The sequence below is a fragment of the Ailuropoda melanoleuca genome, chromosome 13, assembly GCF_002007445.2.
Source record: "Ailuropoda melanoleuca isolate Jingjing chromosome 13, ASM200744v2, whole genome shotgun sequence".
Taxonomy (NCBI): Eukaryota; Metazoa; Chordata; class Mammalia; order Carnivora; family Ursidae; genus Ailuropoda; species Ailuropoda melanoleuca.
The window spans coordinates 57,944,008-57,971,228 of NC_048230.1; the positions used below are offsets into that span (position 1 = coordinate 57,944,008).

Sequence of the window (27,221 nt, forward strand, 5' to 3'; positions counted from 1 at the left end):
TTTGTCATGTTTGTCCTTTGCATTGGACTCTCAATTTTTTTTTTTCAGAAGAGCTGTTTGCTGAGAGCACAATTCCTTTAAACCTCTCCTCTTGCACTTTCCTTCCATGACTCGACACTGGCTTTTTCTTCAGGGCTGATTTTTCACAAATAATCTGCATTTGTGTCAATTCATGAGAATGATACAACGTGGATGAGAGCGAAGCCTGGGTCATGGAGGACCTCGAGATCTTGGGTAGTGAGTGGGCTGGCCTCTCCCAGGAGCGAGGAGGCCTGGGCCCACCAGCAGCTCCGCTGTCCCAAGAGAGGGATTCGGGCCCCACAGGCTACAAATGCCGCCCATCCTGGGGTGTGGTGGTTTTGAGGGCCGATCTCCGAATATCTCCTGTCTCCCGCCAGACTCTTCCCCGTCTCCTTGGAAAGGTAGGTGCGGTCATGTGACTAACTTCGCCTCTAACATGGGGGAGGCAGTGGTCGTGTCCCCCTTGGGCAAATCTTTTCAAACCCAGTCTCCGTTAAGTCATAGCATCTTCTTCCTCTGTGAGCCTGGGTCCCGGTGTGCAGAAGTCCCAGCTGTCCCTGAGATGGAAATGAGGCCTTTGAGAGAATGAACTGTCTCCTCTTGGGAACCGCTGAGATCTGGGTCATGCCCGTTACCGAAGTGGAACCCGCCTGTCCTGGTCGCACCCAGAGTCATTTCGCAAAATCAGAAACTTCCAGTGTGAAATCTGGGAAGCACCGTTGTTGTCTTTCCAGCTCATTTCTGTAACGGCTTTTCATCTCCCAAACCCGCAGGCTTTGATCAAGTCAAATCTGTGCATCTGCCTTTTGGAATAAATGTTACAAACTGAAAAAAAAAAGATGCATTTTCTCCTCTGACTTGCCTTCAGCGAGGACCCGGGAATTCATTACTGTGATGGTTAATTTTATGGGGCAACGTGACTGTTCAGGGAGCGTCCAGATAGTTAATTAAACGTGATTTCTGGGTGTGTCTTTGAGGGGAGATGAGATTCGCATTTGAATCGGTGGATGGAGGCAAGCAGGTTGTTTCCTAACGTGGATGGTCACCATCTAATCCACTGAGGGCCTGAACAGAACAAAAAGGTGGAAGAAGGGAGAGTTTGCTCTTTGTGCCTGATGGTTTGAGCTGGGACATCAGTCTTCTCCTGCCCTCGGACTGGGACTGGCACCACTGGCCGCCGGGTTCTCGAGCTTTTGTAAGGCAGACTGGGCCTACACCACCAGCTTTCCTGGGCCTCCAGCTTGCAGACGGCAGATCGTGGGACTTCTCAGTCTCCATAGCCACGTGAGTCAATTCCTTACAATAAATCTTACACACGTGCGTGCACGCGCACCCTCGCGCACACACGCTGCAATCCCCCACTAGTTCTGTTTATCCGGAGAGCCCTGACGGATACACCCCCCCCCCAGCCGGGTTTGGTACTTCTCATAGATCTTTCAGCATTGTGTCTGCAATCACTTCTTCATTCCTGCCTTCTCTGACCTTTGTGACATTGCTTGAAAATCCCATTTCCTGCTCTGACCCAGGGTCAGGGGGTCTCATCCATAAGCAGGCCTGGTGTCCATCAAAGCTCTCTATTAAATAAGAATGTAAACATGAAGGTCGTTCCAACAGAAACACCATGTGCAGCTAATGGAGACCAGAGAAAGTGATTCATTAGCCCAGAAAACTCAGGGAAACTGATTAGTGAGTCAAAAGGCCATGACCCCCTATTCCGCGAAAGCACACCCAGACTCAGACACAATCCTGTATGTGCCAGTTGACTTGATGAATGGCCAGCCCTGAAGGCTGGTGGGAACCTCTGCTCCATTCAGTCAACCAAACAGCTCATTTACACATCTTTTTGAAATCTCCATTTCAGACACTGATTTTCTGAATCAATGGTGGTAAAGTAACTGAAATTCTCACTTTGGGCCTAGAAAGCTATCTTCCTACCATCACATAAATGTTTCCCCATCTATCTGGGGTCTTGGCTGATCAGGGATCCAACTTTGAAAAAGTTGAGGGAAACCAGACCACCGAATCCAGCATCAAAGTCCTGAATGATGTTAATGCCACCTGGGAAACCCTTTGGCCATGCATCATCACATTCCAAAGGCTTTTCGTTCTTCTCATTTTTTCCACTGTTGGCCTAATTAAACTACCCTAAGCTATTTGCATGCTAACTTAAAGGCACAGAAGGACACCTTCTAGAGGAATGAAGGGAGACCATTGATAACTTGATGTCTCTTCTCACAAAACCAGCTGAGTCTAGAGACTGAGAGTAACCAGCTAACCTGCATAATGTTCGAGACCCTCCACAAACCATCGCCTTCCTCCCTGGACTGCCGTGTGTCTGCAACCCTATCTGACGGCTCCTTCCAGGCAGAGACACTATATACTACTTTTTAAACGCATACATCATATAACTCAACGATTTTTATCAGTTAGGACTCCTGGTTGCATACAACAAAAAATTGAGTTAAAAGCTTTGAATTAAAGGAATTTATACCATCGGGAAACTAGGAAGTGCAAGGAGTTCTTCGCCTCAGGCACAGCTGGGTCCAGAGGTTCAGAGGATGTCACCAGGTCCTGACAAGTGTCCCCTGGTCTCTGGGCTCCTCAAATCTCCTGTCTTTGACCGCAGGACAGACAAGAAAGAGTCCACCGCACTCCCAGAAGCCACTGCAACAGCCTCGTTGCATCTCATTGGTGAGTGTGTCACATGATCGTCCCTGGACCAATCACAGTTGCCGGGAAAGGAAAGCCCCGATGATCTTACCCCACGTGACACCGAGGGCTGGTCAAGCCATTTAGGTGAGAGAAAGGGAGTGGGGGGACAGTTCCCAGGGATCTGATTACCAAAAGGTAGTACAATGGATTCTGAGAAGCCAAAACAATTAATATATATTACAAAAATCATAATCACTAAAGAGATTTATAAACTGAAGTGGGATGCACAAAGTTTTACTCTCTTCTTGGCTGAAGGTGACCCCGTGAACGAATTTGTTGGTTTGACTTCTCAGATTAGGTACCTGTGACCTTGGAAAGAGAAATCCCCTAGTGCTGGGACACGGAACAGGAAACTTTGGACAGTAAAAAGGAAGAAAGAGGTCTCAAGGTGCAGTGCTGACCAAGACAGCAAGGCACGAGGGAATGGTGGCGACCAGCAAGAAAGGAGGGAGAGGTCTAGACAGGGATCATCACTATAAATTTTAACGGTAACAGTAAGGAGAGCTACCGCTGGCAGAGGGCTTCCACTAGTCCAATCACTCAACAGATAGTAACACAGTCACATCTCATGATTCTATGAAGGTCAGCTATCCGTATGTCCATTTCACGGGGAAGACAACAGAGACACAGAGGGCTTAATTAAGTACATTGCCCAGAGTCACAGCTGCCTCTGCAGAGGTCTTGTACAACACTCGGTTTCCACTGAGGTTCGATCCTGGAAGAGGCTGCAGAGCTCCTTAGATCAAACCCTCTTAATCTAGATGGGGAAACTGAGGCCTCCATACATTGGCTGGTCTGCCCCCCAGGGTGTTAGTGAGATCTCTTCTCGCTACCATAGTGTGCAACAGAAAATGCAAACCAACTTGTTTCAGCAAGAAGAGAGTTTGTTGGCTCTCAAAACAAAACATCTGGGTGTTGTGCTCGTTTCAGGCATGGCTCGATTCTGGACTCAGTCCAAGGCGCAGTTTCCCTGGTGTGCTGGCGCTATCCTCGGCTGGGTTTGCTTCCTTCTCAGGCTCTCGGTAGCAAGTGGTCTGTGGCATCTCCAGCCCCTTCCTCCAGGTTCAACCCAGCAGAAAAGAGCCAGGAGCATCCAAGTCAAGTCCTGAGACTCATTCTGATCGGCTCACCTTGGGTCATGTATTCGCCTTTGATGAACCACTGTTGCCAGGCACACCACGCGATGATTGGCTTAGCTCTAGAAAAGCTATGTGCTGCTTGGCTTAGCCTTGAAAAAATGCTACTGCGATTGGCTTAGTTCTGGGTCTTGGGCCTCTCTGACTCCCCAGATCAGATGGATTGAAGGAGCTGGAAGGAAGGATTTCTAAATGAATGTGGAAGGGTGGAGCGCGGGGTGGGGAGATATAAGAAGGTTCTGTTTCCAAAATAAAGAGAGGAGCGCCTGGGTGGCACAGCGGTTAAGTGTCTGCCTTTGGCTCAGGGCGTGATCCTGGCGTTATGGGATTGAGCCCCACATCAGGCTCCTCTGCTGGGAGCCTGCTTCCTTCCTCTCCCACTCCCCCCTTGTGTTCCCTCTCTCACTAGCTGTCTCTATCTCTGTCAAATAAATAAATAAAATCTTTAAAAAAAAAAAAAATAAAGAGAGATGCAGGAGTTTAAAAACAGCTATTCACTGTGCCCAGGTTCCTATGTGAGAAAAGTTCAGTTCTTTTCTTATATTACCATCAAGCCATCAAAATACATGTAACCCCCAGTGACCTCCTCCAAAGTGTCATCTGTGCCTTTCAGACTCATCTGTTCATGTTTGGAAAAATGGATTTGAAATCACTGACTTATTGTTTATGGGGTCTGTCGATTCAGCGGTGTTCGGTGAGTTCACATGTTGGCACGCATTTATGAAATATCTGATCTGCCTTAGAAGATGAGACGATTCCTTCTCCCTAATTCTTGGGACAGGCCAGAGCGCAGAACAATCCTTCAGTGGAAACTGAGTGTTGCATGAGACCTCTGCAGATGAAGGAATTGAGACACGCCCTAGATAGACATTTATTTCCCAGGGAAAATACACACATAGGTGAGCTTTCTCGGTGTGATGAACTATGGTCCCTCATGAGAATTCAATTCAAGCTTTTATCGGGGCCCCTCCAAGAGTGAAGGATGTCAGCACAGTGCCTAGTTCAACCCTGGTGCTGGATAAATGTGAATTGATGGCTGGGAATGAATTTTTCTACTTTGGGATTGGCTGCCTCACAAAGGGGTCATGCCCAGCCCCTCTTCAAGGCTGAATGGGTCAAGGCGGGGCTGTGAACATGGTGGGAGAGAGAACACCTTTCTGTCTTGGGTCCACTGAAGACTCGGCCACCCGCCACTCTTGGTATAGTCCCTGGATGGCTGTATCAGTCAGGGATCTTTGGTTGCAACCCACAGACTTAAAGAAAGGAGTTCCTGGAATGATATGGGTTAGCTCCAAAAAGGAAGTAAAGGGCAAGAATTGAGTCATTTCTGAGGTTCCACAAAGAAGAAATAAAGATGACTTTTTCAGGGCACCACTGTGGGTCTAGTCATTTCCAGACTGCATTTTTTCCTTCTCAGATTCAAATCACCCAGAGATTCAAATTACCTACTGACCCAGCGAGGATCATTTGCCCACCCTGGCTTGCGGGGACAGGAAGGCCATCTTGATCAAATAGTCCCACCAAGGCTGCACCTAATGGGGAAGGGTAATTCTCCAAAAGAAAATCCGGAGGCTTTAGCGAAAGTGGATGGCCCAAGAGGTCAAACACAATGGCCTGCCCGTGCTCTGGGTCCCCACCTCCACTCTACATCTCCCCTTGATTTGTCCAGAAAAGCAAGCCCCTTCCTTTCCCAGGTAAATACCTGAGTGACAGTCTTGGGCAAATGCCCAGGGACCAATACCCCCAGAATGTTCATTGCAGCTTTGTCTGTGATAGTAAAACTCACAGAGTCCGCTTGAATATCCATTGACTGGAGACAACAGCATGGGTACAGAGGTTAAAATAAACTAGAAAAAGTAGATATCAACAAGAATCAAGCTCAAAGGCATTATATTAAATAAAACTAAGTAGATTGCAGAAGAATACAAACAATACTACCATTCATGCCAAGTAATATATGTAACATTTGGGAGCATAAGCAAATTCACTGAAAGTATAAATCCCATGGATTTCCCTCCCTCTCCCCAAGAAGCAGCCACTCCCCTAACTTTGTTAGTTACAGGAAGGTTCAAATGCACTTCTGAAGTCAGATTTCAGATCATAGAGCAGTGAGTACCCAGATGCTTTGTTACCCAACGCTTTCTGTATGTATAAAATGCTTCTTTAAAAAAAAAAAAAAAAAACAAACATCAGGCTGTGAGTATAGAACCCCTGGCCAGGGCATTGTCTGCTTTGCTCTGAAATGATTTCTGTCTCCTGAGTCTGCGTGTCTTCCTTTGATAGCTCAGACTGTGAGCAGCCTCGCTCCTTCCACCCAGCAGCCGCCTCACCCCTGCTCCACCTCTCAGGATCCCTGTGGGTATTTTTGCTGTGCTGTTGGGGAGTGTAGGTGCCCTCCTCCTCCCAGCGCTGGGTTGCATTGTAATTTGTCTATTGATCATCGGTCAGGATTCAGGAAGGAGCTGCAGGTGCGGCCGCCTCCCCACAGGGACCTGACATGGTCCAGCCGCGCAGAACCAGAGATCAATGGTCAGGTCCCATCCGTGCTGGGATCTGTGAGGGGCCCCCAGGTCTTCGCAGGAGGACACGGGGGCACTGATGCTCACAGAGAGAGGTGCAGCTGGGACCCAGTGTCCCTGCCCTGGCTCCATCCCCGGGCCTGGGGTGGCAGAACCCTGAGCCCCCTCACCTCCCGGAGGTTGATGGCTCCATCATCAGAGATTCCTTCTTCTGGGGCTTTCTCCCAGGTGGGATGGCTAAGCCTGCACTGTAGCAGGGGGCTTCTGGACAACCACACGGGTCTGTCTCTGGGGGTGCAACAGAGCGCAGAATTGGGGAACCGGGAGGGAAGAGATACCACACAAGCTCCCATCCTCCCTGTCTTTCCTGGGGCATACATGGGTCTATACTGGGAGGAGAGAGAAGCGGAGGGAGATTTGCTCGATCTCGAAGTCAATAGTGAATGTCACCTCCCAACACATATTCTACGTGGTTGCATTGGGGCGGGCCGACTAGATCAAAGATTCTGAAGAGTTTAAGTATAGAATGGCTGTTAGTAACTAGAAGCTCCTGGACTGCTTAACAGAACAAAGACAGCTACCCTCAGGCAGAAGTGGAAAATCAATTGCTCTGTTGGAAAAGGTTTATACAGCCTTTGAGTCAACAAGAAAAACCCCACTGAAAATCAAAGTGTCAACGTCTGTGTAGACTATCCCCTTTAGCTCTGCTCTATACTTCTAGATGAATCTGAAGTGGGAAAATACATCCACTCAACTGTGCTTGGATGTCAGTAACCAAATATCTGATTAACACAAACTTAAGGAATCATACTTACGTCCCCTGTAACAAAAGTGATGATCGATTTAGCTTTACCACACTTGTCTTTCTGCTCCGCCCTCCCGGCGGGCTCGGCTTGGTTCTTAAGCATGTCTCCTCGTGATCACGGAATGGCTGCTTCGGTCCTAGCATCTTGTCCTCAACCAATGCTTTTCAAAGCCAGGAAATAAGAGTTTCTTCTTGTGCATCCATTTTATTGAAGATGAAAACCTTCCTAGAAGGTTCTCCAGACCCCAGAATAAATGTACTCTCCTGTTAACATTAGCCAGACTCAGATCCCATGGCCACTCTTGGCAGCAGTGGTGGCTGGGCGAGATGTTTCTGGCCTGTTGTTCCCTACGGTGGGAGGAGTGCCATGTTCCTCCTGACAGAGAAACTGAGGCGAAAGCTGGGTGGGTGACCCTTACCTCCTGCTCCTGAAAGGCAGGTAAGGCCTGTAGTTGGATCTCTTTTCACAAGGGTTGTGTGGACATTTGGGCAGGACTGATGAGGGAACAGAAGGCAAGCTGAGGACAAAGCAGAAACTGACGCCCTGCAACCCCCCCCCCCATGGGATGTATGTGACATTCCTCAGGCACTCCTGGCTGCCCTGAAGGACAAAGAAACAGTTAATCTATAGAGACCACAATCCTGCAAGACTTAAGTCTCCCTCGGTTTACAAATGTCTTAGCAGTTTACAAGAACGAAGCATTTCTATCAATAACCTAGCTTCCAGAAGGGAATGTAGATACGATTAAATGTCCTTATAATCTTGCTGGAAGTTCCCAACTATCTTCATGTTAATATCTTACTAGAGGGAAAAACAACCTGAACGTGACAATGGCCAGGCCTCCGGAATCCTGTGAGTCTTCTTTAACATATGAAAGTTCTTTCTCAAACCTCCCTTTTTCCTTACCTCCCCCAACCCCGTGGTATATAACAGTCACCTCTCACAATCCCAGTGCAGCAGCAGCTCTTTCTGCTCACAGGTCCTGTCCCCGTGCATTTAAACCACCAATTTTGCACCAAAGACACCTCAAGAATTCTTTCTTGGTCGTCGGCTCCGGACTCCACCCCACTGAACCTCACCAATATTCCGTAACCTCATCAGGACAATTCTTTGCTTAGAGGGCTTGTCTCTTCCCTTGCAAGTCAGACAGTCTAGCATCCTGACGCACACTAAATGCTAGAAAGGACATCAGCCATCAGTTATTGTGGCGATCCAGAAGTCGCCTAGAAAACTCCAAATGCTCTCGAATGCTCTCTGCCCTCAGTCTGTGCATAAGATTCTTAAAATGTGTGAACTGTGTCTGCAGGATTCAGGGACCACGGTTGGGTGGGTGTGGGGGCAGGGCTCACCCCCAGAGCAGCTCTTGTTTCTGGTTTATTTCACAAATTGAATTTTTATAATGGGTTTTCTTCAATGAAAATGTTTACACCTAGAAATACTTGCAAACGATGACGTGAATCTTGATTGGAGCCATGCGAATTCGAAACTGCCTCTTTCAGAGTAAGAAGAATCGGTCAACGTGGTCATTTTACTGAGCAAATATTCTGATCAAAGTTTTGATGGTTGATGGAATCAATTGTGGCTGGTTGATAGACTGCATTTTCTTTTATTTCCCACTTTCAGGAGGTGTCCGTCTCCTGGATTCCCTCATTCACACCAGAGATGAGTCTTAGAAACTCATGTGCGCTGACCTCAAAGTTATAGAAAAGTAAAACACTTCAGGCGAAGAAATTCTGGTTGCCTTGGGTTTTTTTTTTTTTTTTCTTCTTCTTCTTCTTCTTTTAATTCATGCATTTATGGAATGCTGCAGAGGGCGGGAGAGTTCAGGCTGCGGTCTTTCTTCCTTGAGAAGAGGAAGAATAAAACTTGGTTAGAGTTGAGTGCTTCCTACTCCCCATTAGAAATCTGACATTTTCATTTTGCGTTTTCAGCCTCTCTAATCTCTACGTAGCCTGAGGTGGGGGTGGGGTCCACCCAGCAGTGTGTTAACAATAATCCCACCCAGTTATAACCAAAGCCTGCCTGAGGGTTTCCGTGGAGACTGAAAGGTCCCAAGCCCATCCCTCTTCCAAGGTGATGAAAAGTTGGTCTGGGCAGGGCACCAGGTGTCATTTATCAGATTCCAGGAAGCATTGTCCCTGGCGCCTGGCCCCGCCGGTGGCGTTTGTGGAGGGTGGGCTCCATCCCGTGAGCAGGAGGGGTGACCGGGCACCAGGCTTGGAGGGGGTTCAGGATCCCTGGCGCAGTTCCTGCCTGGGGTGGCTGTTTGGTTCTGGCAGGGACCGGGGCACCATGGAGACGAGGAAACAGACAAAATGACTCATCTTGGCTCTGAGCCCAGAATATGTATGCTAATGCTTTCGTGCAGACAAAAATCAGATTATAAGAGATTGAGTGCAAAAAAAAATGCCCAACCTCAAATAATACTTCCCTTTAACCGATCAACACGGAGACCCAATAATTTGCTGAGATCCAGAGTCAAAGAGAAAATCATCACATGAGTAAAGTTGTTTATTAAGTCGATTTTCCCCTCTGCACGCCCCACACTCCTCTTGACAGACATTGCCGGGGCTCCCCAACAGCCCTGGCGCCCCACTTCTTCCAGGCCCACGGGAGGCTCAGACTCCCCCACCGCCTATGGGCACGTGACCACTCCCGGCCAATGAGATTCAAAAGAAAGTGACATGCTGTGTCCCAGCAGAAGCGTGCAAGAGCGGGACTGTGATCTGCTCTGCTCCCTTATGCCGTCGTGGTGGCCACGGGGACGTGTCCTGAGACGGTGCGGCCTCCATCCGACTGGGTCACTGAATGCCTATGATGAACAGAGCCCCCCAAATCGCCCACATTACACACACAGTGGGAGTGAGAAGACTTTTGTTGTGTTAAGCCAATGGAGATTTCGGTGTTGTTACTACAACTTACCGTTGCCCATTCTGCTTACTGCACCCAGTATCTTCCCCCACCGTATCCTATAGATGGACACATTAAAAGCCCATGAATCCCTCTAAACTTTTGCCCTAAAGTTGATTGGTGTTCAAGTTTCCTCCAGGAAAAAAAAAATTAGATGTGTCAGAGACGAGATAGCTGCTGACTTTGGCAAATCAGAGCTGCTCCCCAGTATTGAATCTGATGCACAGGAAAGAAGCATTTAAAAGTGCTGGCATCAAGGACGGGCACTTTAATGGCTGTGTCAAAAGAGATCTAAATTTAGAAATAGGAAAGAGTCTAGTGACAGCTAGCAATGAACCAGTGAGGCTTGGATGCATGGTGCTATTTGGGGATTATCTGAGCTACATAACTGTCACCCTCGTTGTGAGTATATTTCATCTTAAATCCATTAAAAAGTGGGAGGAGAAAACATAGAGAAAATATGTTCTTCATGGAAGCTGGACAACATGCTTGAAACACAACTGCAGAGCTCCCATTGCTCCCATTGCTCCCATTGCTTTTGTTCTCATAGCGAATGATCTATACAGAGATGTGAGAGTTGGTGAACTGTCAGGATAAAACACCCAAACTGACTTTATTTAAATAAAAAAAAAACATTTGGCTCAGTGTAGAAGACAAGTGTTGATTTTGCCCCCCCCCCAACACATTCACTCGAACTATTTTTAGTAACAAAATATTCCCCATATATTTTCCAGGAAAGCACCCCTGCTCCTGCAGTCACAAGCCACGACGAGTGGAAACACATGTCCATGCAAACACGTGGACATCAGTGCTCACAGCGTTATTCCTATTAATCGAGCAGTGGGAATGATCCCAATAGAAGTGGGTGGATTACGGAAACAAACCCGAACTGCCGTGTCCAGATTGTGGAATACCATTCAGCAACAAAAAGGGGGAAAATAACTGTTGATGCATCGCCTGGACGGATCTCACAGACATTCTGCTAAGAAGAAGAGCCAGGCTTAAAAAGTCACGTGCCGTAGAATGCCATTTATAGGACATTCCTGAGACGGACGCTTCAGAGTTCGGAGATCAGATCAGTGGTTGGCAGTAGGTGGGGGATAAAAGAGGGGTGGACTATAAGGGGGCCGCACAGAGATTTCGAGGCTGATGAAGCCGTGCTGTATCCTGATGATGGCAGAGGGTACGCGAGTCTCTATCTCCCTATGTGACAGTGTGTACATTTCTTCCGTCGCTAAGTGAGTCCTCCCTTGAACTGAAATGACAGATATTTCTGCTACTTTTCCATTTGCATGGAAAACATAAAATTATAATGCATTGTTTTCCTTTTGCCATAATAACAAACCCTTCTTTGAAGTCAATAACAAGAAAGCTCATCTCAGGAGTAATTTCCTGATCATCAAATTTTTGAATCTATGTATTTTTAATTTGCTAACCCCTGCTGGCATGCCAGGTGGCGGGATGCTAATCCCTGGAGAATTCCCTGTCACTCTTCTAAGACTCATAGACGTCAAACTTCAGATAACCTTCACTGGCATGCACTTGCTAAGAAGCATCATAGAATCAGGAAGTCAAAGAGCTGGATGGAACTTCAAGAATAATTAGAGTTGAGATATTGCTTACGTCACAGGGTGAAAGTTTATCGGCATGGTCAGCAAAGTCATCTGTCGGCACCGCAAAGCTTCACTCAGTCCCATGAAAAACCCCAACTATGCTAGAACACATCCAGGAGAGTGAGCTTCCTGTCCCTCTCCCCAGCGATCTCTGATCCAGGCACCTCTGAGGTCCCCACCCCCCAATTATTCACAGTTTGGATCAGGCGTGGGTCTGAATTGCTGACAACAGAATCCACTCCAGCTAGCACAGGGGAGGCAAAACCTCCTTCTATCCTCTTAGATTCTGTGGCGGGGCCTAAGAATTAAGCTGACCTAAGACAGATTAACAAGAGAAAAGCGTACACATTTTAATATTTTTACGTGCACATGGGAGTCTTCCAAAAAAAATAAAATAAAATAAAGACTCTAAGACGCCACTAGGCCCGAAAGCTTATACCCCTTTTTAAACAAAGAACGATAAATAGTAGGGATGTGACAAGACAAAGCGGCTCGGACTAGAGGCAATAAATTGTGAGACGGTGATTAGGAAGTATACGGGAGAAACTAATGGAAGATAAAGGTTATGTTCATAGGTTTGTTTGGACAGATCCATTCTGGCATGGACTCCCAGGCTCTGGTGATAAGAATGCTCTTCTCCCTGCAGGGAGGACATCTTTCTCATGGGAAATTTTATGACCTGCTTTTAGGCAAAAATGGGAAGGCAGAGAGCCCGTCTTGCAACTGTGCTTTTACAAATGCCTTCAGCTCAGAATCATCAATATACCAGAGCTGTGTATTTAGAGGTGGCATATTTCGAACCCCTTTCCTTGTTTCGGCCAGAGATTTAGCGGCTCCCAGGGTCTCCACAAAACCAGAGAATCCGACTCGGAGGTTGTAACCAGGAGCAAGCAAGCTCCTCGTCCCTGGCGTTGGGCACAGAGCCTGCAGCTCATGTCACTGGTGCTGGGCACGGGGTACAAGGGGACAGCCTTCTGCCTCCCGGGTTGCTTCTGAGAACCCCAGATCTCTTGGCCACCCACCCCAGAATGCACTCTGCCCCTGCCACCCCTCGCCCACCTCTCTCCTCGGCACTCCAGTCTTCTTGGTTCCCAGCTGACCGGTGGGATCCCCGTCACATACCTGCTCTCTGGCTGCGGGGGAGACTGGGAAGGTGGGTTTCTGGCTTCTCTTTTGAGGATGTGCAGACACATCAGGGGAAATAGTCCCCCGAATGTAGAAAGGCTTTCTAGACGTTCTGGATGACTGCACATCATGACAGATGTCCCCTCCCCAGTCATTCTCTCAGCCTAGCCGTCCCAGCTCTGCTGTTGACCACAGTCACATAGCTTTCAAAAATTGGCAACGGGGTGGTGACAAATGCCGTGTTAAATTCCCAACTCCCCGACGGAGAGAGATTGGGAGGCTGGAGCTAACGTTTGGTCGAGGAAAGTCACAGAATAAATTCCAGATGTTATTCCAGGAAAAGGTGTTTTTGCCATGAACGTGCTACTTTCGTGTAACGAAAGCCGTTCAGTTTTAGAAGAGAGCGATTCTAGTTTCCCGAAGGGGGGGATGTGTGTGTGCGTGCGAGCGTATGTCAAAGTATAATCCTCAAAATGTTAAAAACATAATTTTGATGAACTGCATTACATTGTGACCATTTGTCAAATCTATTTAACTCCTCAATGATGGTATTCATAGGACGTCATAGGTGGTTCACAGCAGGATCTGAGAACAAGCGTCTGGTCGGTGAAACAGAAGGATGGTGCGGTACGAGGCTACGTTAGACGCAGCCACGTCAGGACTTCCCTGGGCAACAGAACTACAGTTTTTGGGTTATCTTTAGTACCATCAGACAGGAAACAGACATCTTGTATATTATCAGTTTTCTATGTGTTAACCTCTACCTTTCCAGCCTTGTGAAATGTCTGAGCTGTAGCCAAAAGTCGTAGGAAGTCAAAGTCCCATTTCCTTGGCCTCAGATGTCCCTTCCCACGGGCATGTGACGGTGCCCTCAACCCTGACATGAAAAGATCTCACAATCATCTTGATACCTTGCTCCCAAGTTTTGAATATATTTTTCTGAACACCTGTGAAGTGTTCTCTCATCCCTCAAAGATAAGTATGTTGGTCTGACTGGAGCTTTCTCCCCCTTGAACAGACTCATCTGATCATTCATCTGTTCAACAAACACGTAGTGGGCTCCGTTCTGTGGCCAGAACTCAGATGGCCACTGAAGAAACAGAAACAAATGAGACACAATTCCAACTCAGAGGTAGAAGTTGGGCCTAGTCAACATTTTCTGAAGACCTACTAAGTGCCAGGCCCATCCAAGGCTGCGAGGATCCTTAGATGGTAACAAAAAAATTGGTTGGGGTGGGTTTCTGCTGCTGGGGGTTGGCCAGCCTCAGTTTCCCACTCTTCTGCCTTGGGACCTCCATTTTTCCCTTGAGCATTCCACACACACCCTGCCGCCATCTGGACAGAGCGGTTGATCACGGCGCTCTGGCCAGAGGGCCGACATGAGGCTGAAGCTCAATCTTCTCTCATCTTGGGATGACTGATGCAAGATACAAGAATGATTTGGGGTCATCACCCCAAAACACAAGCCCAGAAGAGATTGCCCAGGAGTTCCTGCTCCCTGGACCCCCAAACTGACCCAGTTCTTGTCCTTCAGAGCTGGCCTCCCAGCCCTTCCTGTTCTTTTCAGAGTCACCCCACATCCTTCCATAGATTCCTGTTTTGATAAGGCTGACCCAAGGCAGCTTCTGTTGCTTGCGACCGCAAGAACCTGGCCGATGGATACAGCTGTCCCTGGAATGTGCCCAGGATGGCCGGTGGGCGGTTTACAGCAGATCCAATCCACCTTCTCAGCCACAAGGTCACATTTTCCAACCCCTTCTGGGTGCCAGGCACTGTGCAAGGAACGGAGGGACCTAATCCCTGCCCTTGAAGAGCTTCTAGTAAGTGCTTCAGCTCAACTCCCAGGGGGAACCAGAGTTCATTATTCGCTCAAAGGAGAAAATCCTCCAAGTGTGCAGTTCACAGGGAAGGCTCTGAGACACCAGCTTCCTGTGAGTTCTTTCCTGCCCGGCGCCCTGATTTCACTAGAAGAGGGACTGTCCTCTGGTAAACAGGGCTTGTAAACATCATTGGAATTGCTGTAAACACAGCCTGAGAAAGTCCAGTGCTTGAGATTTGGGGAGGGTCTTACCATCAGCGTATGAGAGACCCACAGGGGCCACGGGTCAGTGCTTTCAAACGTTTCTCCCACGCCGAAGGATGATTATCTTGGGGAAGGTCGTTGTGTTGACCTTTATTTCAAGGCTGCTTCGTGAAGCATCTGCAACGATGAGACTGCATCGAGAAAACTTGCGATTTGTCTTCTCAGTGTTTATTTATTCAGCAGCTGTTTAAAGAGCTTCTAGTATAAGCAAGTACAATTCTAGAAGCTCAAAGGATAACATCGAACAAAATGGACAGAAATCCCTGTCTCAAAGGGGCCCCTATTCTGTTGGGGGCAGTTTATAACAACAACTTGATTTTCATGTAGAAGATTCTATCCTGCCGTCGATAATTCCCAGTCGATCTGCTGTGCGGGGGGAAGGCACCCCAGCCTCGGGAGGTGGGACCTATGAGCCAGGTTAAACCGAACAGCACCAGTGTTGCCCTGGCAACGGGAATTCATTTCTGGGTGGACATGTGACCTAAGCTGATCCAATCAAAGTTCATCTTAGGCTTTTGTGAAAGCTACTAGAAAACAGGCCGACCATAGCCCATTGTTTATTTTTTTTTTTAAAGATTTTATTTATTTATTTGACAGAGACAGAGACAGCCAGTGAGAGAGGGAACACAAGCAGGGGGAGTGGGCGAGGAAGAAGCAGGCGCCTAGTGGAGGAGCCTGATGTGGGGCTCGATCCCGTAACGCCGGGATCACGCCCTGAGCCGAAGGCAGACGCTTAACCGCTGTGCCACCCAGGAGCCCCCATAGCCCATTGTTTAAACCCCACCTCCCAAAAAGAGGATCCCCGGGCCATTCTGGCCCCATTTGGTCCTGGAGAGTGAAGCCAAGACCTGTATGTCCTGATGACCACTGAATTTGATGTCTGAATATAGCTGCACCCAATGAGTGTCTAAGATGACCACATAACATCCTGTCCACAGGACACGTGTGAGAGCAAAAGGGACACTCTGGACAATTACGCCAGAACAACAGGCATAAACGGGAACCCTACTGGGCAAACTGGACTTATCCCCCAACCACAACCCCCTACTTGTGACTGACTTTTTCATCACCTAAGGCAAGACATTACCTCTTGATAAAGGCACTCCATAGCCTTGCAGTGAATGCCTTCTGCTTAGTTTAGTGAGAGGGCAGTTCTGAGGCCTAATAATCGGTGGGATTGGAAGGGGCTGCTGTTAATGACGGAGGCAAGCGGCAGCATGCTGGGACCTCCCCATTCAGACCAGGACACCTGCTCGCCCCAGGTGCTGAGTGTCCGAGGTACCCGGCACCGCGCTGGACATGGAGAACTCCTGGATGAATGAGGCACTAGGACACGAGTCTCTTCCTCCAGGCGCTGTCTCACTAAGAGACATAAAGACCGAAAACCACAATTGCAGCGCAAGACACTGAAGCCCCCCCTCCCCGCTCAGCAGCCCCTTTGAATTCTGCTCACATTCGGGGTTTGCCTCTGATCAGTAACACCTAGAGATGATGGTTTGCTGAGCCAGCGGACTTGACCTCCTCCCTTCCTCCGGCACGACTGAGAAATTCCAGCACTCGAGTAAACATGGCAGGCCGTCTGTGGTTTAATATTTGAGCTACTTTCTGTCCCTTTACTATTAGAATTTCAGCCCAGAGGCCTCAGAGTAGGAAACCCCTCATCTGCGGGTCAAGGAGACACTGGGGATGGAACAAAGAGCAGCTCAGCCTCCCCCTCTCCCAGCGCACGCAGGCTTCTCTGAGGGAGGGAGAGGCTCTGGCCGCATCCGCTCTTGCTAAGACGTGCTCCCGACGTGCAGTGGATCGCCAAGTGCACCCTTAACAAACTCGCGTCTGAAATTAATACAGCAGCATCATTTTGCAAAGAGAAGAAGACATCAGGTAGCAACGGCGCCGTGTCGTCTGCCAGGAAACATCTCGTGGTCATGGGAGGAAGCCGTGGGCGCCAGAGTCCAGAGCGGTGGTGTCGGCTTTAGCCGTCTGCCTTTTGTACTTGGAAAAACCCAGAACGTTGTGCCGACGTCCTGCCCGTACTGAACGGCCGCACACCCTGCGATCGGCGCACCAAGCTGGCCCCTCTTCTGTAATGCAGCATGAGGAAAAGCAGAGATCTCATTCCTCTTGTCGTCCTGAGCAGGACAAGCCGCGTGTCCAGTCCATGAGTGGATCCGATGAAGTGTAAGACAGCTCGTCATCCGACGGCCAGCGGCCCTGTTGCCTTTCCCTCGGATAATATTGGATTTCAAAGCGATAACATCAACGAGAGAAAGGTACGTAGCTAACAGCTAATTTCGGAAGAACATATGTTTCTGCTCAATTTTTGCACCTTTATCGCTCCATGTGCCATCGTAATACTTTCTGCTGCATAACAGACCTGATTCGACTCATCTGTCTTCCATCTAATTCGAGTCAAAACCAGCAAAGCGAGCCAATTCCTGGCCTCTCTGAAGCTCTTCCCCGAATTATTGTCACTGATTGTCTTGTGCGGCAATTTTTTCAGGAACCAAGAGCTGGGGGGTGAGCGGGGAGAGGGGGGGAGGAACGACACCTGATGAAGTTGAAGGCGATCTCACTTTTTCTATATTGTTTTCCTAAAAGATGAAAATGGCTGTTTGGGACCCTAATGACACAAGTTCCATCTGCATAGATAATACATTGCTATTTTTATGAAGAAATCGCAAAGCAGGAGAAAGGATCTGCCTCGAGTTCCCTGAGCACAAAACTAACCCTTTGGAAACCTGTAGACTTCTTGATAAATTTGATAAGCTGTCACAGCTCAAAACTCGAGTTTCTCAGACCAAACGAGTTTGGAGCCGTCCCTGAGACTCGCGTCGGACTTAACGTTTTTCTCAATCTATTTTACAAAAATATCCAATCCATTTCACAACCTCTACAGCCAGGCTCCAACCATTTCTGTCACCCCATCGTTACTACCTTGGTCAAAGCCACTGTTACAACTCTCTTCTCCCTCACTGATCTCCCAGGATCTGCCCTTGCCCCCTGCCCTGGCCCTTCCACCAGTCTGCTCTTAATGCAATGGTCTCAGTGATCCTATTAATTTTAAGTCAAATCACTCATTCTGTCACAGGAAGTCTTCTAAGATGGCCCCCACATTCCTGCCTCCCTGGTATGTAATCCCTTCCCCTAAAGTAGGGCCAAAACTGGGAAGATGGTGGGATAGCATCGCATGATTGGGTGACTAATCCATTGACTTTGAATGAATCAAAAGGGTGAGGATCTGGGTGGGCCTCACCTAATCAGGTCAGCCCTTTAAAGGTGTTAGGATCTCCCTGAAGCAGATATGAGCTATGATGGAGGGGGACAGGTAACCAGGACCTGACGGCAAGCTCCAGGAGCTCAGAGTGGTGTCCGGCTAACAGCAAGACAATAGGGACCCCAGTCCTTCTGCCACAAGGAAATTAATGTTGTCAACAGTCTGAGGAAGTTTGGAAGCAGACCGTTTCCTAATACATACTCTAGATGAGGTCGCAACCAGCCGGCATCTTGACTTCATCTTAGTGAGACCCTGAGCAGAGGATCCAGCTAAAAGCGTTTGACTCCCAGGCCACAGAAACCGAGAAAATGAATTTGTGTTGTTTTAAGCCACTAAATTGGTGGTCATTTGCTATATGGTAACAAATAGCACAATAATAGAAAACTCATACATGTTCCTCTGTTCAAAATCCCCCAAAGTCCTCCTCACTCAGATAAAATCCAAATCCTCACCATGGCCTACGAGGCCCAGTGTGGTCTAATTTCCTCATCCCTCTGGCTTTTTCTGTACACCGGTCTCCCTCTTCACTCTGCTTGGCCACACTGGTCACTCTCTGCTGCTCAGACATGCCAGACATGCTCCTGTCCCAGGGCCTTTGCACTTGCTGTTCCCACTGCCTGGAATATACTCTCTCCCCCAGACATTAGCCTCTCTCCCTCCCTCTCGGCTTTCAGGTCTCTGTTCCATGTCAGCTTCCTCCGAGGAGTCCCCCTTGGACTGCAACCCCACCATTCCCTGCCACACTTTCCTCCTTAGCACCAGCCTACTCCTGATTCACTCTAGATACATGTCATCTTTTTATTGATCGTCCTTGACCAGAAGGTGAGCTCCACAGTGTCAAGACTTTCATCGGTCTTCCACTTTATACATCGAGCCTAGAACAGTGGCTGAAACATGACAGTCGTAACTAGATCTTAAATGAATGAATGATTCAAGGTTTAATTGGGAAACCAGGTATAACAGAGCCATCCTGGGAGCCTCAGATGCCAAGTGAAATGGGTCACATGAACTTTAGAATGCCCATAAAAGGAAAAGAGCCAAAACCACAGAGTTCCATGAAACATTTTTTTCCCTTAGTTTCTCCCCATCTTTGTTTTTTTGAAGAAACCAAGTAAACCTAGAGTTTCAGCCTTGACTTTTTTTTTTTTTTTTTTTTTTTTTACTAAGTGTTCCTTTGCTGGCTCCACAGCCTCTGGAGCTCCTGGGCCCCCCAGACACTCGTCTGGTCATGGAGTCGCTTGCACTTTGAAGAAAATGAGGCCGACGTGAGAAGTCACTGCCTTTGTCAGTCAAGGCCAAGATACACAGCAGCAAATGTCAGCCAAAGACGGGGCCCCGGGAATAAGGGGCTGCTGTGCCCGAACGTTTTGCATAATTGGAAGGCGAGGTTAACAGCAATAAGGAAAATGAACATGGACGTCCAACAGTTTATGAAGCAGATGCTGGCAAGCAGATAGAGCGGAGGGCGTCCAGCGAGCTCTGCCTGGCTCTGTTATTTATTTTCTTAGAGTGACGGAATAACACGGGGGTGGGGGAGCGGGAGGGGTGCATGTTTGGGGAAAGTCACGGCTGTGGAGTCGGGTCCAGGACTTGGGCTGGAGTCCAGCTGCCTATACCCCAGCTGTGTGGCTCTTGGCAGGGGCCCCATCTGCCCTCTCCCTGGATCGGAGAAGTGAAACAACACTGAGGAGAGACCTTTCTGCTTTAGGGGCCGCTGAAGGGTCAGTAACACACAGGAGACAAGACGACTTGGGGGTTCTCTTGACAAACCTTATATAACGTACCCCCTGTGGCAAGCCTGCTTCTCAGAAGTATCTCCCAGAAGCCACCTATCAATGCCACGGGTGGGTACTGTTACTCTCCTACTCCGCAGACAAGGGCCCAGGGCGTGCAGAGAGGGGTTCTCTTGCCCCAGGTCACAGAGTGAAACAGCAGAATCGGGATTCAAACCCAAGCTGCCTGTCTCCAGAGTCACGAGCTCCACCGCCTCGACGTCACCCTGGCGCATCTGCTTCTATGGGCGTCACTCTGTGCCCTGGGTGTTGGCTTATTGTATCAGCGATGGCTTAAATCTGCGACATTAACAGCGGCAGCGCCCCTGAATCTGGGGGATCTGAAAGACTGATGCCACGGCAGCCTGGAGGGGCTTGGAGACCAGTTGTTCCCTGAGAGGCCCACCCCAGAGCTGGGCAGGAGGGAACCACCTGCCACCGGCCCAGCGTCAGGCAAGACACAGCCACCAGCGCTCAATGGAGGGAGGCCATAGCTAGGGGTCGTTGTCTCAGCCTGATTCATACAACGCCACACGACAGGTGACACGGGCAGTGGAAAAGGAATTCTCTGCAGGCCCTGAGATGTGGGCTCTTCCCAAGAACCCAAATGCAAAGGAGACAGGGGTGGGGATGGCGCAAAGCACCTATTTCTTTTAAAAGAGGAAGAGGAAGAAAGAGGAGGCGCCTGGGTGACTCAGTCCATGAAGCAGCCAACTCTTGATCTCTGCTCAAGTGATGATCTCAGGGTTGTGAGATCAAGCCCGGAGTCAGGCTCTGCGCTCAGTGTGGGGTCTGCTTGAGATTCTTCTCCCTCTCCTCTCCCCCCACTTGCATGCGCATTCTCTCTCTCTCTCTCTCTCTCTCAAATAATCTTTAAAAAAATAAGAAATAAAAGAGGAAGAAAGAGGAAGATCACATCTATATTAGTTGTCTCCCGAGAGTTAATGAAATTATAGAAACTCTTATCAGCAAACTTTTCCTCAAAGGATCCCAGAACTTAACTGAAATATCAGTAGTGTGAATCTTTCCACATTTCTAAATCAGCCTCTTCTCTGTTTAACTTTTAACACTTGGCTGAGTTTATCTTTATCTGTTCAAAATATTTCAAAATTAAAAGAACACTTTAAAAATGATGGCTGGGGCATAATCCTTCTAAGTGGCTGTCATCCAGCCGTGCATTTGTGCCTTTATGCACGAGCTTTGACCCTTCCCTTGGGCTTCATGCCACACTTGGAGGACTAGCTCAGACCTCACCACTGTGGGAAGCCACCTGCAACCTAGAGGTGGCCCGTTCCGATACCCTTGGCACTGGGCAGGTCCTGAGCAGAGAGAAGCCAGGTGGGCCAGGGGCTCGGGGCTGGGCACAGGGAGACACGGGCCCTATCTGCGATGGCAGCTGCCCCTCCACCAGCCAGCCCATGGGAGCCACATGCCACCCAGACTCCATGTGGCCAGATGCCACAATTGCGATTCAGGGACGTTACTCAGAATCAAGGAGAAGGTGTGTCCGCTCATGGTCAACCCCACCCCGTGGAAAATAAGAAACACGGTGGTGGATGGGGGGGGACTGAGGATGTTTACATTAGGAAGAGCTCCCTCGTGCCCCCTCCCTGTCTCCAAGCTCAAGGAGATCCGAGGCAGCTGCGGCCCTACGGGGTTTCCTTCCAGGATCAGAGGGGGCCCCCAGTTACGCGCCAGGTTCAGTCCGTCATCGGTGAGGCCCACGGGGGCTCTCGGGAACTCATCTTTGCCCAGATGGCCGACTGCTAGAGTCTCAGCTGCTTCCACCTGTGCAGACACAGGAAGCTCACAGAACGTTCCTGGCCCAGGGCAGCGGCTCCTTGGGGGAAATGCACTCGCATTCAGGGAGTCTAGTCGGGCAGTAGCTGAGTTTACAGACAAGGTGTTTTGTCCCAGAGAGGTCAATGTTCTCGACCTGAATTTCATTCTAGTTATATATTTATGTCATCCCTTTACCTAGTTAATAATAATTGTCAATAATGTTAGTAATGCAATTGGATGATTGAGGATGACTGTCATCTCATTATTATTAATACTTAGATACCAATGTATTAATAATAAAATAATTTCTGGAGTGCTTTATACAAAATTGCACAAAATGCTTTCATATGTGACATCTAGTTTGATCCTGGAAAGAGGGCAGGGCAGGGCAATGGGGCACAATGGAGAATTCTGACCACCGTATCTTATTTCATAGGTGAAAAAATAAACTGGGGCACCGAGAAGCCAACTGACTTGCCCAAGGACACAGAGTAAGTAAGTGGCAGGGCTGAGTCTTGGCACTCCTGCCCCAGGCTGGGGCTTTGGGTGAAGCCATGGGATGGGAGGCAGGGTCTCTGCATTCTCCTCGGGCTATGGAAAAATCAAGTTAAAATTAATTCTTATTTAAATAAGAAATATTGAAGGTGGTCTCCTTTTTAAAAAATGTAAACGTTATAAATACAGGTAGCATTCACTAACGATTCCCAGCCCTGGGCTTGACCCCTCCTTAGAGATGGTCACCATGCTGCTCTCCGAGGGCCGGCTTCTAGAACGGATTCCCAGATACTGCAGACATGACTCTGCACAAAGACAAGACGGTATTTTTGTGGACACATGTTTACACAGACAGCCCCTCCCATCCCGTGAGGTCCTGCCCTTCGCTTTTCCTCCCTCAGGTCCATGCACTAGAGGCCTGTCCACCCAGCCGCACAGGGATCCCTCACCCCCAGTCTGCTGAACAGTACACACAACGCAGAGAAACCCCAGGTCACACTGCCTCCGCTGAGAGATGAGTGTCTAGGTTGTGAGGTGGCCGTTTGCTTCAGACTATTTCCAGTTCTCTTCCCTCTGGGCAGACGGCACATGCCCTTCTCTGCCCTGTTCTGCAGGTGGTCACGGTCACCTGGTTTACTTTGACCAATGAAATGTGAGCACAGGTCCCACACCCCCCAAGGCAGACGCTAAGAACCTGCCTCATTTGCCGCCCTCCCTTGCCTGAGTGGGGACGACATAAAGCAGAGCTCCCACCTGCCCGAGAGGGACGTGGAGTATGAGTGAGAATCGACCTTCCCTGTTTAAGCCCCGGGGCTCGGGTGCTGTGTGTTCCTGGGGCGGCATCTTGTCTATCCTGACGGATGCATATTCTTCTGTGGTCAGCCGAGTAACAGCCCCCCAAAGCTGTCCACACCCTCACCCCCAGGACCTGTGAATACACTTCCTTCCATAGCAAGAGGGACTTGGTACGTGTGATTAACTTGAAAGCCCTGAGCTTGGAAGAGTAACCTGGAAGATCCAGGTGAGCCCAGTGTAATCTCAAGGGTCCTCATAAGAGGGCGGGGGAGTCAGAGTCAGGAAAAGGGGGTGTGACCTCAGAAGTGGAGAGAGATGGGAAGAGGCCGCTCTGCTGGGCATGAACGTGGGGCCTGGACCATGAGCCAAGGAGCGCAGGTGGCTTCTGGAAGCCAGAAAAGGGAGGGGAATGGATTGTCCCCTAGAGCAGCCCTGCCCACCCATTCTGGACTTCCGACCTCCACAACTGTGGGAGAATAAATTCGTGTTTGAGACACCACGCTCGTGGTAATCTGTTACACATGCAGTAGTAAGAAACTGGTATGTGTCCTGACGTTTTCTGTAAAACAAGCAGCGGTTCGATGAACATCTTCACACCTCTCTGATATGTGTGGGTCTTTCTCAAAGTTAGGTTTTGCTTTGTTTTGTTTTGTTTTTTAGAGAGGGAGGAGGAGAGGGGCAAAGGCAGAGGAAGAGAGAGAGAATCTTAAGAGGGCTCCACACCCAGAATGGAGCCTGACACGGGGCTCGATCTCACAACCCTAAGATCATGACCTGAGCCAAAATCGGGAGTCAGATCCTTAACCAACTAAGCCACCTAGACACTCCTCAAATTTAGATTTTTAAACAAAGGATGTATTCCACAAAATTGTGCTTTCATTTTTAAGAGTAAAAATGAGCTTTCTGCTAAATAAAACTTCATCTAAAATACCCAATATGCCTGAGGTTCAATACACGTTACCGCTTATTAATCCATCGTTTCTGGTTTGATATAAAGTTCCAGTAATTGCTGTCCACTCTTCCCATGACATTGCTGTTGAATTAGACAGTCACAGTTAGTGGCTGGCCTGGGAACAGGGACTCCTTAGACCTGGCCTGAAGGAAGTCATGGACACAGGATCTCTTACTGAGAAGAGATGAACTGAGAGGGTCCTTCCTCCGTATCTGCCCGACCACACGCGTGTGCCTCTGCTGTGCTGAGATCGACAGTGGCAGGAGATGGCAGGACAGGTACCTTGCACAGTGTCTCCTGGTCTCCAAGTCCCCATGTCCCTTTGCATTTTGCTCCCCTGTATTTAACCCAGGAGGGGGTTAGGGAAAGTCACAGATCACCAGTGCAATGAACAGTCCTCAACCTCGCCAACCTTTGTCCAGCCTGATTGCACGTCCCCTGCATTTATGGCTAAACCGCCTTCCCTTTCATTTTTCTCCCCAGGAATCCCGACGTACAGCAGGCCTGGGAACTAGGCAGGCTTCTTAATGGCTGATTTGATTGCTCAGGTCCCAGTCGTTCCCTCAATTTGGTCACAAAGGTTACCTCGCTCCAGAAACAATCAATGGATCACTAACATATGCGGCATGTTTTCACCTCCTTTCAGACCACAGGACATTCTAGAAACAGACTGCCAAGTCATTTTAAAGCTGTGAACATTCAAATGGCTTGTGTTGCTGAGCCCATGCTGAACACACGAATTTCAAGCCTTTGTGCAGCTCTGATTGTTCAAAAGCAGCTAATAGGTGGGGAGGGAGAATAAGGCAACACTGGATGTCTTCCGTTTAGGACAGCAGAAACAGAACTTCTGCTAGAAGATGGGAGATGTCATTAACCTTCATGCTGACACCGACCTCTGCAGAGGCCCTGTGGAGGCACAGGCTGGAAGTGAGGTCTTTAAAAGTATTTGTGGCTTTAATGGGCACTCAACTTGGCCAACAGTGACCGTGAATTCTCTCCTACCAGACAAAGGGACAATTTGGCACAAGTGTGAGGGGGTGAGAACAAGGGAAATGCAGAGGAAAAGGAAAAGAGCTCATTAACAAGTCCTTTCCACTGTTCACTCGGAGAGGATGACAGAGTGGAGAGAAAGTGGGGCCCAGTCTAGAGGGGGCCCGTGACTTGCTCTCCCATCCTCCTTTGCAGTGAGCCATGGGCACATGACTGGCTGTAGCCAGTGGAATCCGAGGAGCACCTGTTGAGGGGCGTGGGTGAGGAGGGGGCGGTCCTGGGAAAGATTTGCCAGATCTGCTGAAACAGAGACGTGCTGACGAGAAGTTTCCCTGCCTGCTTCACTGCATGCTATGTGTGAACACAACAGGCTTAGAGATGCAGCCGCCATGTGAGGACTACACTTGAGAGGCTGACAGAACTGCATAGAAATCCACCTGGACCTCACATTTTGTTACGGAATCACACTCAGAGCTAACTACCTTTAGCCTTCTTGCTATGTGTTGGGGGCGGGGGAGTGGGGGGCATCAGTGTTTAAACCATTTCTAGACTGAGGTTTCATTAATCTAGTCAAATTTTTAAGTAGACTAGAAATATGGCTGGTTTGGGAACTTCCAGAAGCCCTCTTATCACTCCAGAGAGCCCAAGAATGACACTATGATGAACAGAGTGCAAGTAACAGGATCCCGATGACACTGTTTGAGCCCCTGAATCTATCAGTACCTGGAGACTGACCTCTGAATTTTTCAGTTATATGAATTGCCGAAATAGGTTCAAGTTGAGTTTCTCTTGCAATCTACTACGTTAAACTTTAAACTTCTGCATAACGAAGGATGCCATTAAATATTTAAAAATATATGCCCAAAGATGTTCTCTATGGTAATATTAATAACAGCGAAAGTAAATGAATGAATGATACACAAATAAATGGAAAACATCCACAGATTTACAACTCGGTGGTTGATGGTCCATCCATACGACACATGACTACATCAACGCTTAAAGGAGAGAGGTAGGCCAATACATACTTCCAGAGAATTACACAGCCAAGACTTCTGTTTTGCGAAGAGTAAATAAAGAATAATTAATGTATGCATCTCTTACGTGTGTGTTTGCATGCCCACATTTCTAGAGGTATGTGCCTACAAAATAGGCTAGAAAAATTCATATTGAAATCATCATAGAGTTTAATATGAGAAGGGGAGTGGAATTGTGGAAGAGGGGGATGTTTTTACCCCAAATACTTCCAAACTATTTCCATTTTAATAAAATATATTTTTATATTACTTTTGATATTAAAATTGACACCTGACAAAAGCCCTAAAATAGCCGTACTGCTCTCAGTGGGCTCCAGCCATTACAGAACATTCCCAGGAAAGAAAGAAAACCAGACGAAAAGCGGCTTGGGCTGCTTGGGCGTGCCGCATGGACCCCGAAAAGCCCTGCTGGGCTTTCTGTCTTTTGTCCTCAGTCTCCATGACAGGAACACGGAGCCAGCTAAGAATACGGCTCCAGCCGGCCTGGCAAGAGCCCTCCGCCTTGTCCTCAGGCCTGGCCCTGGTCCTACACAGGTGGGCCCCTGTCCCTGCTCCCTGTGAGCTGAGCTCCAAGCGTGGGGAGCAGGGCCCTTGGGCCCCGAGCTGGACTCAGCTGTGGGTGAGCCTTGCTACGGAGACCCTCGCGGCCTCACGTCAGCTCCCTCCAGCCTGGACCGTCTCCTCCTCCAAGGCTGTCTTTAAGGGATTCAAGTCCACCTTGGTGCCACCTGTCGGGTGACCAAGGGCAGGGAGCCTCCATCATTTTGTGTTTCCGTCACACTTGGGAGACAAGAAGCTGGTGGTAGCCTGCTTCCTGTGTATAAAACTACCACTCAAAACAGTACAATTATCGAGTCAAAACACCAAACAAGCCAGCAATAGTCCTAACACACTCACTGTTCTAGAATAATGATGTTTGCAGTGATCGCAAGAGCCGGGATCTCCTCATGCACTTGGTCACCGTTTCAGGAAAAGAATGTTCTGTTCTGGCTGTTTTGGGTGGGAGAGGCAAGCTCCTCTCGTGTTCTGGTCAACAGACAACCTCTCTTTGTCTCTCCTTGGCACTGACCTGGCGTCATACTCCAAGACAGAAAATGTGGAGGAAAGAACCAGATCCTACAGGCCTTTGAGGACCCTTGCGTGTCGGTCGGTTGGAGCCACTCTGACAGAGCACCGTAGATGGGGTGGCTTGTCAACAT

The 27,221-nt window shown here is 48.7% G+C and overlaps 1 long non-coding RNA gene across 9 annotated transcripts; it reads left to right on the top strand.

Annotated features, from left to right (window-relative positions):
• LOC105234695 lies at positions 1-26,041 on the top strand. Of its 9 annotated transcripts, none has more exons than XR_004619719.1 (5): positions 1-422; positions 520-1,305; positions 13,861-14,054; positions 22,190-22,244; positions 24,479-26,041. It is a non-coding gene; the product is annotated as an uncharacterized LOC105234695 (long non-coding RNA). The 9 variants fall into 9 exon arrangements; XR_004619717.1 differs by lacking the exon at positions 13,861-14,054 and adding an exon at positions 2,648-2,817 and having other exon boundaries at positions 24,479-26,040; XR_004619720.1 differs by lacking the exon at positions 13,861-14,054 and having other exon boundaries at positions 24,479-26,040.
• The last annotated feature ends 1,180 nt before the right edge of the window (positions 26,042-27,221 follow it).